This window comes from Chiloscyllium plagiosum, unplaced genomic scaffold (assembly GCF_037043375.1).
Source record: "Chiloscyllium plagiosum isolate Xiang-an unplaced genomic scaffold, Cpla_swu_hap1 HiC_scaffold_37, whole genome shotgun sequence".
In the NCBI taxonomy this organism is placed as follows: domain Eukaryota; kingdom Metazoa; phylum Chordata; class Chondrichthyes; order Orectolobiformes; family Hemiscylliidae; genus Chiloscyllium; species Chiloscyllium plagiosum.
The window spans coordinates 19524340-19539325 of NW_028270175.1; positions in this window are offsets into that span (position 1 = coordinate 19524340).

Below are 14986 nucleotides of genomic sequence, written 5' to 3' on the forward strand. Positions count from 1 at the left end.
TGTTTTACTGTTTCTCTAAGTTACTGTTTAGAATATGACTGTCACCTGAGAGCTTTACAGTGGCACAGTGGCTCACTGGTTGGCACTGCTGCCTAACAGTGCCAAGGACCTGAGTTTGATTCCACCCTTGGGTGACTGTCTGTGTGCAGTTTGCCCCTTGCCTGCGTGGGTTTCCTCCTACAGTCCAAAGATGTGCAGGTTAGGTGGATTGGCCATGCTAAATTGCCCATTATGTGCAGGCTAGGTGGACTAGCCATGAGAAATGCAGGGTTACAGCGATAGAGTGGGGGAGTAAGTCTGTGTGGGATGCTCTTCGGAGGGTCAGTGTGGACTTGAGGGGCTGATTGGCTTGGTTCCACACGAGGGATGCAATGATATGCTATGGTATTGCTAAAAGTTAAACAGTCAGAAACATGAGCAACGTATATTTTGGCAAAGGCACCGGGTTTGGCTGTGAGTGAGGCTACTGAAGTTAGTAATCTTGCATTTATGTGGCACCTGGCCTGTCCTTAGAAAAACCCAAGGCTCATTTCAGCCAATGAAATAACTTTGAATTGTCGATATCATTTACTATGGAGATGTGGCAGCCAATGTGTGCCAATGACCAGACGAAGTGTTTTAGTCATACTGATTGGGAATTAAGTATTAGCCAGGTCACAGGGTAAAACCTAATTGCAGATCTTCACATTGTGCACAGGATTTTATCCTGCTACTTGTGAGGCTTAACGTCTGATCTGAGAGTCAGCACCTCCAGCAGCATCGCACTCCCTCAATACTACAGCAGAGTTCAGCCCAGGTTCAGTGCAATTGTAATAATTCCTGCATGGTTTGTTGGAATCAGTTCATGTCAGGAATTCCCAACCTGCAGATTGAGCTCTGGCTGTGGGGCAGTAAGTAAGGATAAAGTGAGGTCTGCAGATGCTGGAGACCAGAGCCGAAAATGTGCCGCTGGATCGACGCCCCGGGCACAAGCCCTTCTTCAGGAAAGAAGGGCTTCCTGAAGAAGGGCTTGTGCACGGGGCGTCGATTCTCCTGTTACCTGGATGCTGCCTGGCCTGCTGTGCTTTTCCAGCAGCACATTTTCGGCAGTATGTAAGGATACCATGGAGGACATAAATAGAGCCAAAAGAATCCCAGATTAGATGCTCATTTTGCTGATATTTGGGAGGAGACGGACCGGGAAGAGGCATGGGGGAGAGGGAGAAGCCAAAACAGGGGGGCAGTTCTGTTGGTTTCTGTTATTTTAACAGGATTTACATTGTAGTGAAGTTAAAGATTAGATTACCTACAGTGTGGAAACAGGCCCTTTGGCCCAACAAGTCCACACTGACCCTCTGAAGAACAACTCACCCAGACCCATTCCCCTAACCAATGCACCTATAACACTACGGGCAGTTTAGTATGGCCAATTCACCTGACCTGTACTTCTTTGGATTGTGGGAGGAAACCAGAGCACTCAGAGGAAACCCACACAGACACGGGGAGAATGTGCAAACTCCACACAGACAGTCGCCCGAGGTGGGAATTGAACCCGGGTCCCTGGTGCTGTGAGGCAGCAGTGCTAACCACTGTGCCACCCCTGCATTGTTATGAAATCATAACTCTAATCCCTAATATCTCTCCCCTTTCCAGCATCTCAGAGCAAGGTTGTAATGATGTATACTCCTGATGTGAAAAGCAGAAATTGTTGAAACATCTCAGCAGATCTGTGGAGAGAAATCAGAGTTAACGTTCTGAGTTAAGATTTCAGAGTTAAGGTTCTGAGGAAGGGTCACTCAACCTGAAATGTTAACTTTGATTTCTCTCCACAGATGCTGCCAGACCTGCTGAGCTTTTCGAGTGATTTCTGCTTTTGTTTCTGATTTACAGTATCCACAGTTCTCCCAGAGTCTGTGGTATACTCTCTGCTTCCTGTCACCATTCCGAGCTGGAGATTCTTGTGCAGAGCAAGTAGAGGGGGGGTAAAAGGTCACAAGGCCCCAAATGTTACCCACCCACAGATCCTGCCCAGTCAGTCCCCAGTGAAACAGAATTGGCACTTGGCACCCGGTTCCTGTGGAATCCCTGGCAGACTGAGCCTCACCATTGGCTGCTTCCTTCAGTGAAGGTTCCTAAAGACAGAGAACATTCCAAAAACTGGCTGTCACCAAGTATCTGTGCTGTTTCGTCATACTGATATCTGCCTGTGACTATAAGTCAATAATTGATGTTAATTTTGGCAAAAGGACACATTCATTTCGACGGCTGCAATGGGAGATAAAGGAGAGACTCAATCCTCAGGCTGCAGCTCCATGAAGAGGAGCCCAATGTGGAGAATCTGACAGACCACAGCAGGCCCTGGGCTGACCTATGACCTTTGCTCAGTCAGTGGGTCACGGTGGGGATAACCCATTGGCTGGACATTCGGCTTCAGTTCCCATAAGTTTGAGAGGTGAAGGTTCAGCCAGTGTGAATATTCCTGATTAATATCCAGTAACTCCTGGCGAAAGGTTAGTGTGTGTATTGTCATCTGCTGAGCTCATGATTCTCCTTACCTAGGATCCTGTCACAGTCAAATAACACCAATTGTCCAGATGGTTGGATGAGGGGCTACTGCAGGGATCTGTGGGTTTGAACCCCCAGGGAGAGTCAGCACCTTCAGGAGAGGGTTGGATAAGCAAATTTTTTTTGTAAATCCACAATTCAGGGTGGAGTGCAGTTACTTCTGGAGAACGTGGAGTGTTTTTACTTTTTAAAGCACGTTGTACTTTTACACAATCACTGTGCGACAGATTTTTGCAACAAATTCTTGTAATAGTTATTGGAATTTTATGTGCATTCCTTGATAAAGTATTTTGTGTCAACCTCTGAGGTATTCCCTCATTCTCAGCTCTGCAGCTTCAGGATGCTAAGTGCTGACAGTAATGTAATGGAGCCAGATCCATACAGTGGAACTGCCTATTGCTTGTGTCACTTATTGAATATACAGAGTCCAATTCAACTTTCAAAAGTTCTGATGTTCCTCCCAAACTTTTCAACCCACTTACTGTGTACAGTTCTGGTGGCCACATTACCAAAAGGATGTGGATGCTTTGGAGAGGGTGCAGAGGAAGGTGCTAGCTATGAAGAGAGGTTGAGTAGGTTAGGTTTGTTTTCATTAGAAAAAAGGAGATTGAGGGGGGACCTGATTGAGGTCTACAAAATCATGAAGGGTATAGACTGGGTGGATAGAGACGAGCTTCTTCCCAGGGTGAAGGATTCAATAATGAGAGGTCACGCTTTCAAGGTGAAAGGTGGAAAGTTTAAGGGGGATACACGTGGCAAGTACTTCACACAGAGGGTGGGGGGCGTCTGGAACGCGTTGCCAACAGAGATAGTAGAGGCAGGCACGATGGATTCATTCAGATGCATCTGGACAGATGCATGAGTAGGTGGGGAGCAGAGGGATACAGATGCTTAGGAATTGGGCAACAGGTTTAGACAGTAGATTTGGATCAGCTCAGGCTTGGAGTGCCGAAGGGCCTGTTACTGGCCTGTAAATTTTCTTTGTTCTTTGTTCACTTGCTTGCATGCTTACAGGAGGGATCCAGGACTGACTGGGATCTCGCACCAAAAGTGGTCTTAAATTTACTGAGAATACGGCATTGGGAGTGATCTCAGTCTGACTGAAATCCTGCGCCAGGAGTAATCTCAGACTGACTGAGATCCTGCACCAGAAGTAATCTCAGACTAACTGAGACATTGCATCAGAAATGATTTCAGACTGACTGATATCCCACTACTGGGATATGTTATGCCTCCTACATAGTGGCACCTTGGGTGAGCTGTACTGAAATTACAGAGCACAATTTCTCTTGCAAATTCCAAACAGCTGGAAGCCCTGAGTAAGGCAATGGCTACGGAAGACCCTCTGTTGCTTTTATGAGCTCCTATGTCCTGTGCCTGGGAGTACCTGTTGAGATTGGTTACTCTGAGCTATTCGGGGGTTGAACCTGTGCTCTCTTTGATACACAGGTCTCAGTGTTCACTGCTGAGATTGTTCAGTCCTCAATCTAAAGGTCACATCTGCTTTTTCAGCCCAATGTCTCTTGTTAACAATTTGATGGAGAGCGGTGATCAGCATTAGTGAAGGCTCATCATTGGATTGGATGATTGCCAGGGTGGGGAATTAGATTGGCCCTGGTTTCATTTGGTTTGTTTATTGCTGTCTTCCTTTTCAAAGAATGCGAGGTAATCTGACCCCCGACCAGGGTCTCCCCACCCCACCTAGCAGTTCCCCATCATCCCCACCCTAGTGTCCCATCCATCACGTGCCCCACCAAGTGCCCCAGGCCCAAAGAGCTGTCCTCATCCTCAGACAGCAGTTCCCCCATACCTCCATCAATGTAAATATTCACTCCCTCCACCTTCAGCACTCAGTAGCAGCAGTGTGGACCATCAATCAGATGCACTGATTGCACCTTCCAGACCCATGGCCACCGTCATTAAGAGAAACAGGGGCAGCAGATTCATGGGGACATACCTCCTTCCCCCACTCCAACCCCACCATCAGGTCCCCACCACAGCATCCTGTGGACAATTCCTGCGAGGGGTGGGGGCTGGAGATGCAGGTAAAGGTAAGGTCGCCAGAGTCCTACCAGACCCTCGGGCTGGTCTCTCACTAGAGACAGATGACTAGTTTAGGTTTAACCTGAGGGGCACCACTCCTCTGGCAAGGAGAGAGGCTGAGAAGGAGAGTCTTTCATGGTACAGCAGGAAGCTGGCCTGGGGATGTACAGAGAGGGTTGAAGATGGAATGTTAAACCCTGAACAGTAAAATGGGTCTGACCCCTGACATGGGCGGTTGACCAGGCTGTTGGCTCATTGTCTTTATCCTTTATCAGACCCCTCCCGGTGACTGCATTCCCACCTCCCAGCCTGAGGGTCTCGCTTATCACCGAGAGTGACGTTGACCAGAATGGGATGGGTTTGACCCCTGGCAAACGGCAGCTCGCAGATTGTGGGAGAGCTGGGGAAAGACATTCCCAGGGTCTCTGTCTGTGTGTATTTGCTCCCCCCCACCTCCCCCCACCACTCCTACAGCACACTGCCCTGCCTCACATCCCCACCCCCACCCCTGCCACCTGTCGATGGAGGGATTGTGTTCATGGAGAGACAGGCCTTCTCCCATTCTCCCTCACTTTGCAGTGATTGGCCAGTGAGTGTGGGAAACAGAGTGGGAGCAGAGCGCCACACTCTGTCATGCTAATTTCATCCTTTATAAAGGGCAGCTGCTAAGGGTGCATTCACAGAGCGTGCTCTCACTCACACATACCACACGGTCTCAGAGTCATGTCTCTGAGCAGCTCCTCCACCCTGCCCCTCATCGCAGAATGCACCGGTCTCACAGCGAAGGATAAATGCCGGGTAAGTGGAGCTTCCACGGTCAATTCCCTAACTTACACCGACCAACTGAAACTGGTAAAGAAATTGCAGCAGATTCTGTGACAGTCAGTGGGTACCAGCAGCTGGTGAGTGCACAGAGGGAGTTCAACATCTCCAGAAACATTTTACCAGAAGAGGGGCGAAAGTGTGAAATCTGCTGCCAAAGGCAGTGGTTTGGGGGAAAACGAAGAATGCATTTGAGGGAGCCCTTTAAACAAAGAATGTTATACTGATAGGGTTTGGTGAACAGTGAGGAGGGAGGTCTGCACAAAGGAGAAAGACTGAGAAGGAGAGTTTGGGCTCAATGATGTCTTTCAGGGTTTAAAGGAGGGGAAGGGGAACTGTACCCCAGGGAGAGTCAGTACCTTCAGGAGGGGAGGGGGAGCTGTACCCCAGGGAGAGACAGCACCTTCAGGAGGGGAGGGGGAGCTGTACCCCAGGGAGAGTCAGCACCTTCAGGAGAGGAGGGGGAGCTGTACCCCAGGGAGAGTCAGCACATTCAGGAGGGGAGGGGGAGCTGTACCCCAGGGAGAGACAGCACCTTCAGGAGGGGAGGGGGAACTGTACCCCAGGGAGAGTCAGCACCTTCAGGAGGGGAGGGGGAGCTGTACCCCAGGGAGAGGCAGCACCTTCAGGAGGGGAGGGGGAGCTGTACCCCAGGGAGAGTCAGCACCTTCAGGAGGGGAGGGGGAGCTGTACCCCAGGGAGAGACAGCACCTTCAGGAGGGGAGGGGGAACTGTACCCCAGGGAGAGTCAGCACCTTCAGGAGGGGAGGGGGAGCTGTACCCCAGGGAGAGGCAGCACCTTCAGGAGGGGAGGGGGAGCTGTACCCCAGGGAGAGTCAGCACCTTCAGGGGGGGAGGGGGAGCTGGGAAGAAGGATTCAATATGAATTAATATTTCTCAGGGTGGTTCATGCTTCTGGTTGTGTCGTGTTGCAGCTGGTGAAACCGGTGATGGAGAAGAGATGTCGGGTTTGGTTAAACCGCAGCATCAGCTCCCTGAAAGACTTGGTGGAAACGAACATCGAGCAGACATCAAGCTGGAAGAAGCTGACATCTTGGAAGTGAATCCATGTTGTGTGTTGTTCACAGTGAGTGTCTGAGCTCCTGGCCATCTACATCCTGACTAACAACCCAACCCACAAGGTCACGCTGAACCCCATCTGCTTCAGCTTCAGCTTGTTTACCATCCTTTTTGATGGGCCTACCCCATTTGATGACATATTCCATTGAGCTCAGGCGATGGGGGTATCTAGGTTTGGACATGATTTGTGCTGGGAGGTGGGACTGCGGGCTGACCGAGAGAATGAGCAATGAATGTGAGTGGACTGAGAGAAATGACAGCACAAATGCATCAAGTTCTTGTAGCACCTCAGAGCCGTGACTGGACAATATGCAGAAACCCAGTTCATACACACTGCCTGAACTGGAGATCACTGCCCAGTGACCATTGAAGAGAGTGACCTGTGTTGATAATGAACATACACAGATTTGTCTTAAGTCATCCCCAATGTTTTGGGACCTAACTCCCAAGAAAGGCCAGTGTCTGGGCATCACATAGCCCAGGGAGAGGTCAGTGTGTGTGGGGGCTGTACCCCAGGGAGAGTCAGTGTGTGTTGGGAGCTGGGTACCCCAGGGAGAGGTCAGTGTGTGTGGGGGCTGTACCCCAGGGAGAGTCAGTGTGTGTTGGGAGCTGGGTACCCCAGGGAGAGTTGGTGTGTGTGGGAGCTGTACCCCAGGGAGGGTCAGTATGTGTGTGACCCTAACTCCATGGAGAATCAGTGTGTGTGGGATCCAGAACCCCAGGGAGAGTTAGGAAGTTTTGTACTGATGGGTGAACTTGTATTTCGCTGGCATGTGTAACTGTTGAAGTTCTGTGAATTTTTTTTCCCTTTTATTTTACGAGGGGATTCTGCCTCGAAGTGTCTTCACTGATTTTCCTTCTCGTTCCAGATCTCGGTCCCGAGTATGAGCAGCATCCACTGGTGATCCTGATGCAGAGTCTCTCCACATCGAAGCAGGGTCACATCTGGGCTCTGGGCCAAAGGTCAAACCCTCCCCACCCCCTGCCCCCAAACATGGGGATAGAGATGTAACTGGGAGGCAGGGTTATTATTCCCGGAACCACTGACTGCATCTCCTGCAGGAATTAGCACCTTATGTTCTCATCTGTTAAAGTATCTTTGTCTTTGCTGAGCCTGAAAAAACTCAGTCAATTGTCAACTCGGATATGAACCTTTGCCCATTCATCCTGGTCATCTCAGGGTCCTGTTTGAAAAGGTTTCCAGTTTGTGGTTCTATCCCTGGGTCAGACTGTTGTTTGTGGTGCAGACCTGAAGCTCTGTTACTTCGAATTATTGCGTCGTACAGGTACCTCCCTCAAAACCGCTCCTGCTCACCATCCCGACCACCATTCACAAACACAAACACCCCAGTCTGTCCTCGGGTCACCCCAAACTACCTGCTGAGCAGGAGGCTGGAATCCAAACTTGAGTCTTACTCTTGGAATTTTCAGCTGGAGCTTGTTCAGGTATCAACATGGAGAGGAAAGGGAAAAACATTCCTATACTGGTCCAGCTCCTCCTGTACACTGTAATATATGAAGTGTAGGCATGATGTCCATCTACTACTTTACTGGGGTTTTCCCTCTGGAATGGCAGCAGGAGTAAGCCCCACCATTGAGTCAGATCACAGCTGATCCTTTACCTCATCCTCATTTTCCTTGATGTCCTTAATAATACAAAAACCTGTCTTATCACTAGCCTCTGGGAAAGAGCATTCCAAAGATTTGGACATTCTTCAGATCTCAGTCAAGATGGCCGACCCTTGGCATACTTGGCCACTGACCTTCTTCCAAAGTCCAGAAAGTGTAGGCCGATTCTACACAATTTCTTGTCATGGGATGGTCAACTAGCCCTAGCCATTAATCGAGAGTGAATTTTCATTGCATCAACCCTTCTTTGAGCTACAGAGACCAAAACCTTATAAAATCCAGGGGTCATCTCAGTATAGCCCTCGACAATGAAAGGGTTGAAAGGTCAGAGGGGAGAGATGTAAATCAAGGGGTTGTCTCAGGTGCCTGCAGAAGGTCAATACATTACAACCAGGTGCAAGGTGGGATAAGGTCTGTTCGTACTCGCTGGACTGTGTTACTGCAGATTACACACTCCAGCCCTCACAATAAACTGGGCTGTTGGAAACTGCCGTCCAGTGCATTTGGTGTTGGCAACTGAAACTCTGTGTGTGTCTGGAGTTCTGATCACATGATATGATCATGTGACCATTGCCTGGAGTTTGCAAATATTTCACAATTATCTTCAAAATGTTGGTCCCTTCCTTGTTGAGTATCAGCTTGTGTGTGATGGTGCTGTCTGAAAAACAGTGCGAGGGCAGTTATAAAATAATGAACTTACATTTATATAGCACCTTTCACAGCACCAGATCAACCTAAACTGTTTTACAGTTAATAAGATACTTTAGAAGTTCAGTCACGACTCTAATGCAGGGAAATGTGTCAGTCAGTTTGCATAGAACAACATATCCATAATGCTCCCACAGTTACATCTGATACTCCCTCGGTGCTGTCCCTCTGTCAGGGCGATACTCCCTCGGTGCTGTCCCTCTGTCAGTGCAATACTCCCTCGGTGCGGTCCCTCTGTCAGGGCGATACTCCCTCAGTGCTGTCCCTCTGTAAAGCTGATACTCCCTCGGTGCTGTCCCTCTCTCAGGGCGATATTCCCTCGGTGCGGTCCCTCTGTCAGGGCGATACTCCCTCGGTGCTGTCCCTCTCTCAGGGCGATATTCCCTCGGTGCGGTCCCTCTGTCAGGGCGATACTCCCTCGATGCTATCCCTCTGTCAAGCTGATACTCCCTCGGTGCTGTCCCTCTATCAGAACGATACTCCCTCGGTGCTGTCCCTCTCTCAGGGCGATATTCCCTCGGTGCGGTCCCTCTGTCAAGCTGATACTCCCTCGGTGCTGTCCCTCTGTCAGGACGATACTCCCTCGGTGCTGTCCCTCTGTCAGGACGATACTCCCTCGGTGTTGTCCCTCTGTCAGGCTGATACTCCCTCGGTGCTGTCCCTCTGTCAGGGCGATACTACCTCGGTGCGGTCCCTCTATCAGGGCGATACTCCCTCAGTGCTGTCCCTCTGTCAGGGCAATACTCCCTCGGTGCGGTCCCTCTGTCAGGGCGATACTCCCTCAGTGCTGTCCCTCTGTCAAGCTGATACTCCCTGGGTGCTGTCCCTCTGTCAGGGCGACACTCCCTCGATGCTGACCCTCTGTCAGGCTGATACTCCCTCGGTGCTGTCCCTCTGTCAGGGTGATACTCCCTTGGTGCTGTCCCTCTGTCAGGGCGATACTCCCTCGGTGCTGTCGCTCTGTCAGGGCGATATTCCCTCGGTGCTGTCGCTCTGTCAGGGCGATACTCCCTCGGTGCGGTCCCTCTGTCAGGGCAATACTCCCTCGGTGCTGTCCCTCTGTCAGGCTGATACTCCCTCGATGCTGTCCCTCTGTCAGGCTGATACTCCCTCGGTGCGGTCCCTCTATCAGGGTGATACTCCCTCGATGCTGTCCCTCTGTCAGGCTGATACTCCCTCGGTGCTGTCCCTCCGTCAGGGCGATACTCCCAAGGTCTTATACCAGGATTCCCAGTATTGACTGTATGCTGAAGCACACTCTGTCCCTCTTTATAAGAATCTGTGATAAACTACTTTTTAATCACTTTATTTATTTTAAAGGCTTAATTTCTAAGGTACTTTCATTTTTAAAGTTTTGGAAAATATGCAGGTTACATAATTCTGAGCTTTTCGATCAGTTTTGGAGCTATGGCTAATGTATCATTTCTCATGTACTGGTTTTTACAGCTGTTTACATTGCAAAAGAGCTGATAATTTTTTCACATTTATCTCCTAAGCACTTGCTGGCATTTGTAATTAAGATAATAGAAAATGTTACTGAAAATAAATCTTATTTCAAATGAAGCTTGTTTAAATTAAACAAATATTAGATTGATGATATTTCTGCTTTAGTTGCAAATAAAAGTCAAACAGCGTGTGTTCTTTGCATTGTCTTTAAATGAGATATCGTTGCAGTTAGCTTGATAATCAATCATGAGCTACAATGGTGAAACAGTCTTGAATGACTGAAAGACCTAATCTTGTTCCTGTCTTTCTATGTTAAGAATAATAGCTTGATTTTTACTTCCTCTGTAACAATGTGTAGAAGCCAGTCCTTTATTAATGGTTAAGCATAGAATTTCCAACATGTGGAGGAGGCCATTCTGCCCATCTGATCAATGGTCGCAAGAGACTCTGCCCATTCAATGAATTAATTAATCTCCTTCCTGCCTCAGTGTTTAACTATATTAACTGTCATCAATGGCCTTCCCCTTAATTAATCCATCTGATAACTCTATTTTGATTTAGTCCCTATCCTCCCCTTCACTGTTTGATCACACAGCATTGCCCTTTGATGTGAAGGGCACTGCTTGTCACTGGCCACTCGGGTGTTTTCCTATCTTCCTGGTGGTGGAATTTGAATAAAGATTTGTGCACCTTGTGTCTCACACCTGCACACACACACACCATGGGTGCTGGGGAAAAAATAAGCACTACCGCAGTTAGGCGGGAGTGTGGGGAAAATAAAATCAATATAACAAGGAGATTTAGAATCTCATCAGTTTAGGGTACTGACTCTTAAAAAAAAGAAAACCAGACAAAAAAACAATTAACCTATCTGCTAGAGAATTCCATATTCACTGCACTTGCTGGGTAAGGCAGTTTCTCCCGATTGGATTAAATCACAATGACTTTACGCATCTACAGCCCCAGCCTACTGAGAGTGAGAATCTCCTTTGGTGGCTCTCAGACTGAGGAGTGATTGGGCACTGAGTGTTGGACTCTGACAGAGAGCAGGGTCCCCCACTCTGTCATGGTTACATTAAGCAGCAGCAGCAGCAAGGCTGAACAGCCTATCCCATTCCCATGTCCACTGCTGGCTTCATGCTATGGTGTCGCTGGCCGACGATTGAGCCACAGAGATCAACGGTGCCGGGGAGGTCAGGCCACCTCGAATGGAGGTGACAGATTGGAGCTCGCAGCCAGGAGAGGAGTGTATCCATTACTCTGCCTCCATCCTCAGAGACTCCCACCCTGCTGTGCAGATACTGCCAGACACCAGCCCCTCTGCTCCACACAACTGCAAGGTTGGCGCTGGACTGTGGATTGTGTATCCCACTGAGGGCCTGACCCATAAATAAAGGCAGACTCAGCCCATAGGGAAGGTAGGGGTGGGGATGTCAATGAATGAAGGGGAAAGGTCACCAGTGAAAGGTCATGAACAGATAAGTGGGGTGACCAAGTTCAATTCTGGACGAGAGGTGAGATGGACGTATACACAAAATATGCTGCAACTATCAGGAGAGATTGATCAAACAGGGAGGAGCTGATTTTACCATTTTGGGACTTGTTATTTATTTATGTTTATTCATTTGTGGGATGTGGGTGTTGCTGGTTGGTCAGCCTTTATTGCCCGTTCCCAATTGCCCTTTGAGAAGGTGGTGGTGAGTTGCCTTCTTGAACTGCTGCAGTTCATGTGATGAGGGTTAAACCACAAAGCCCTTAGGGAGGGAATTCCAGGATTTTGATCCAGCAACAATGAAGGAACAACTCAGGATGATGAGTGGCTTGGAGAGGAACCTGCAGGTGGTGGTGCACCCAGTTATCTGCTGCCCTTGTCCTTCTAGATGGAAGTGGTTGTGGGTTTGGAAGGTGATGTTTGAGGATCTTTAGTGAATTTCTGCAGTACATCTTGCAGACAGTACATACTGCTACTACTGAACATTGTTGGTGGAGGAAGTGGATGCTTGTAGGTATGGTGCCAATCAAGAGGAAGCTTTGTCTTGGATGGAGTTGAGCTTCTTCAGTTTTGCACCCATCCAGGCTTTATAGATGGTAAAGATTCCTGAAGAAGGGCCTGTGCCCGAAACGTCGAATCTCCTGTTCCCTGGATGCTGCCTGACCTGCTGTGCTGTTCCAGCAATAAAGTTTCAACAGATGGTAAAGAGTCCTTGGGGAGTCAGGAAGTGAGTTACTTGCTGCAGTATTCCCAGCATCTGACCTGCTTTTGTAGCCATTGTGTTTACATCGCTAGTCCAATTGAGTTTCTGGTCAGTGGTAACCTCCAGGATGTTGACAATGGAAGATTAAGTGAAGGTAACACTGTTGAATGACAATGGTTAGATTCTGTGGTGTTGGAAAAGGCTGTTGCCTAGAACTCGTTTGGTGCAAATGTTGGAAACAGAGAAAATAGGAGCAAGAGTAGGCTATTTGGCCCTTCAAGCCTGTTCCATCATTCAATATGATCATGGCTGATCATCCAGCTCAGTGCCCTGTTTCCCCCATTCCCACTGATTCATTTAGCCCTAAGAACTGTATTTAACTCCTCCTTGAAAACATTTTAACATTTGGTCTCTGTCACTTTCTGTGTGGCAGAGGAATCCACAGGCTCACCTTTCTGTGGGTGAAGAATTGTCTCCTCATCTCAGTCCTAAATGGCCCACCCTGTATCCCTAAACTGTGGGCCCCATCCCACCCCACCGCCTGCCACCCCCCTCCCACACATACACACCAAGTTCTGAGCTTTCACACACAAACACCCAGATGGTCGCATTAAGCAACAAGTTTCTTTTCGACTAAACTTGTGATTTATTTGCTGATAAGATGCTGCAGGGAAATAAAACCTCACAAGGGTTCAGAAAGGATTTACAAGGATGTTGCCAGGGTTGGAGGATTTGAGCTACAGGGAGAGGCTGAACAGGCTGGGGCTGTTTTCCCTGGAGCATCGGAGGCTGAGGGGTGACTGTATAGAGGTTTATAAAATCATGAGGGGCATGGATAGGATAAATAGACAAAATCTTTTTCCTGGGGTCGGGGAGTCCAGAACTAGAGGGCATAGGTTTAGGGTGCGAGGGGAAAGATAGAAAAGGGACCTAAGGGGCAACTTTTTCACACAGAGGGTGGTACGTGTATGGAATGAGCTGCCAGAGGATGTGGTGGAGGCTGGTACAATTGCCACATTTACCGCATTTGGATGGGTATATGAATAGGAAGGGTTTGGAGGGATATGGGCCAGTGCTGGCAGGTGGAACTGGATTGGGTTGGGATATCTGGTCAGCATGGACGGGTTGGACCGAAGGGTCTGTTTCCGTACTGTACATCTCTATGACTCTATGACTTTAATTATGCAGGGTTCACTCTTGTCTCTGAGTCAGAATGTCACTGGCTCAGGTCCCAGTTGTAGAGCTTTGAGTCCATATTGCAGGCTGACACGTAGAATGAAGAACAGGGAGCATCCATTCCAGCCAGTCAAATACCATTGGAGGTGTGTAACACGGGATACATAGAAAATATGGGCAGCCAATTTGTGCACAGTATCCTCCCATAAGCAGCACTCAGCTAACCATTAGATAAACTGTTTTTGTGATATTTGAGGGATAAATATTGGCCTGAACACTCCTGTAGGACCAGGGCAGTGATTTAAAAGATGGAATCTCTGACAGTCCTTTAGCACTGCCTTGTGAATGTCAGTCTGGAATACCAGTCCAAGTGTCCAGTTTGAGACTTTATCCAGGAACATTTTAATTCAGGGGAACGTGGTACCAACTGCACGTGCACAACTAAAAGAATGGGAAACACAAAAATAATAGCCTCCAAAATAATGAAAAATGTCCTATCAGTGTGGGGAAGTTTTGGGCAGAATTGCCTGGTTTAGATTAATGGAGGCATGTACTCTGCCTGTCGTCTTGCCATGTACAGTGAGTGTGTGTGTGTGTGTGAGTGTGTGTTTATCATCTGCTGCCACCTGCTGGACATTTAATGAGAAATGCGTCAAGAAATTTCTGGCCTGGACCTCTCGGCATCAAAATTATGGTGTGGAGGTGCTGGTGTTGGACTGGGGTGGACAAAGTTAAAAATCGCATCATACCAGGTGGGATTATAATGTGGTGTCGTGAGATTTTTAACTTTATCAAAATTATGATCAGACAAAACTCTTGGAAAGTGCAAAATAAAAACTCATGAAAACACAGGAGCAAACAAAACACAGTCGGGCTAGAATTCTGACAAATTTCCAACTCATTTTGAGGGTCAAACTATTGCTACTGAACAAATGATGAGAATTAGACTGGGCAAATGTGGAGTGCAAGAATGCAGTAACCTCAAACCCTTTGTAAAATATATTAACAATATTCACTCCTGTAAGCTTCTAATTAATTTCAACAGAGCAAAAAACATTAAATGAAATGATACAATTGACACTGACTCTAGACTGAAAGGAGTCTGCATTGTGTAGCTAGGTGCTTGATGGTGATTGATAAATTAAATTAGTTAATTTGGTTTTCTGTTTAATTTGTTTCTTTAGTTTGAGGTTTGGTTACCTGAACATTGGACAAACATGGGAGGCAGGGTGGTTCCAGGGTCAAGGGTCAGCACCTGTGTTTGTTTATCTTGGTTGAATAGACGTCAATATCAGATCCAGAGTCAGGATTGAAGTCGGTATCAGGGTCATTATTGAGGTGAC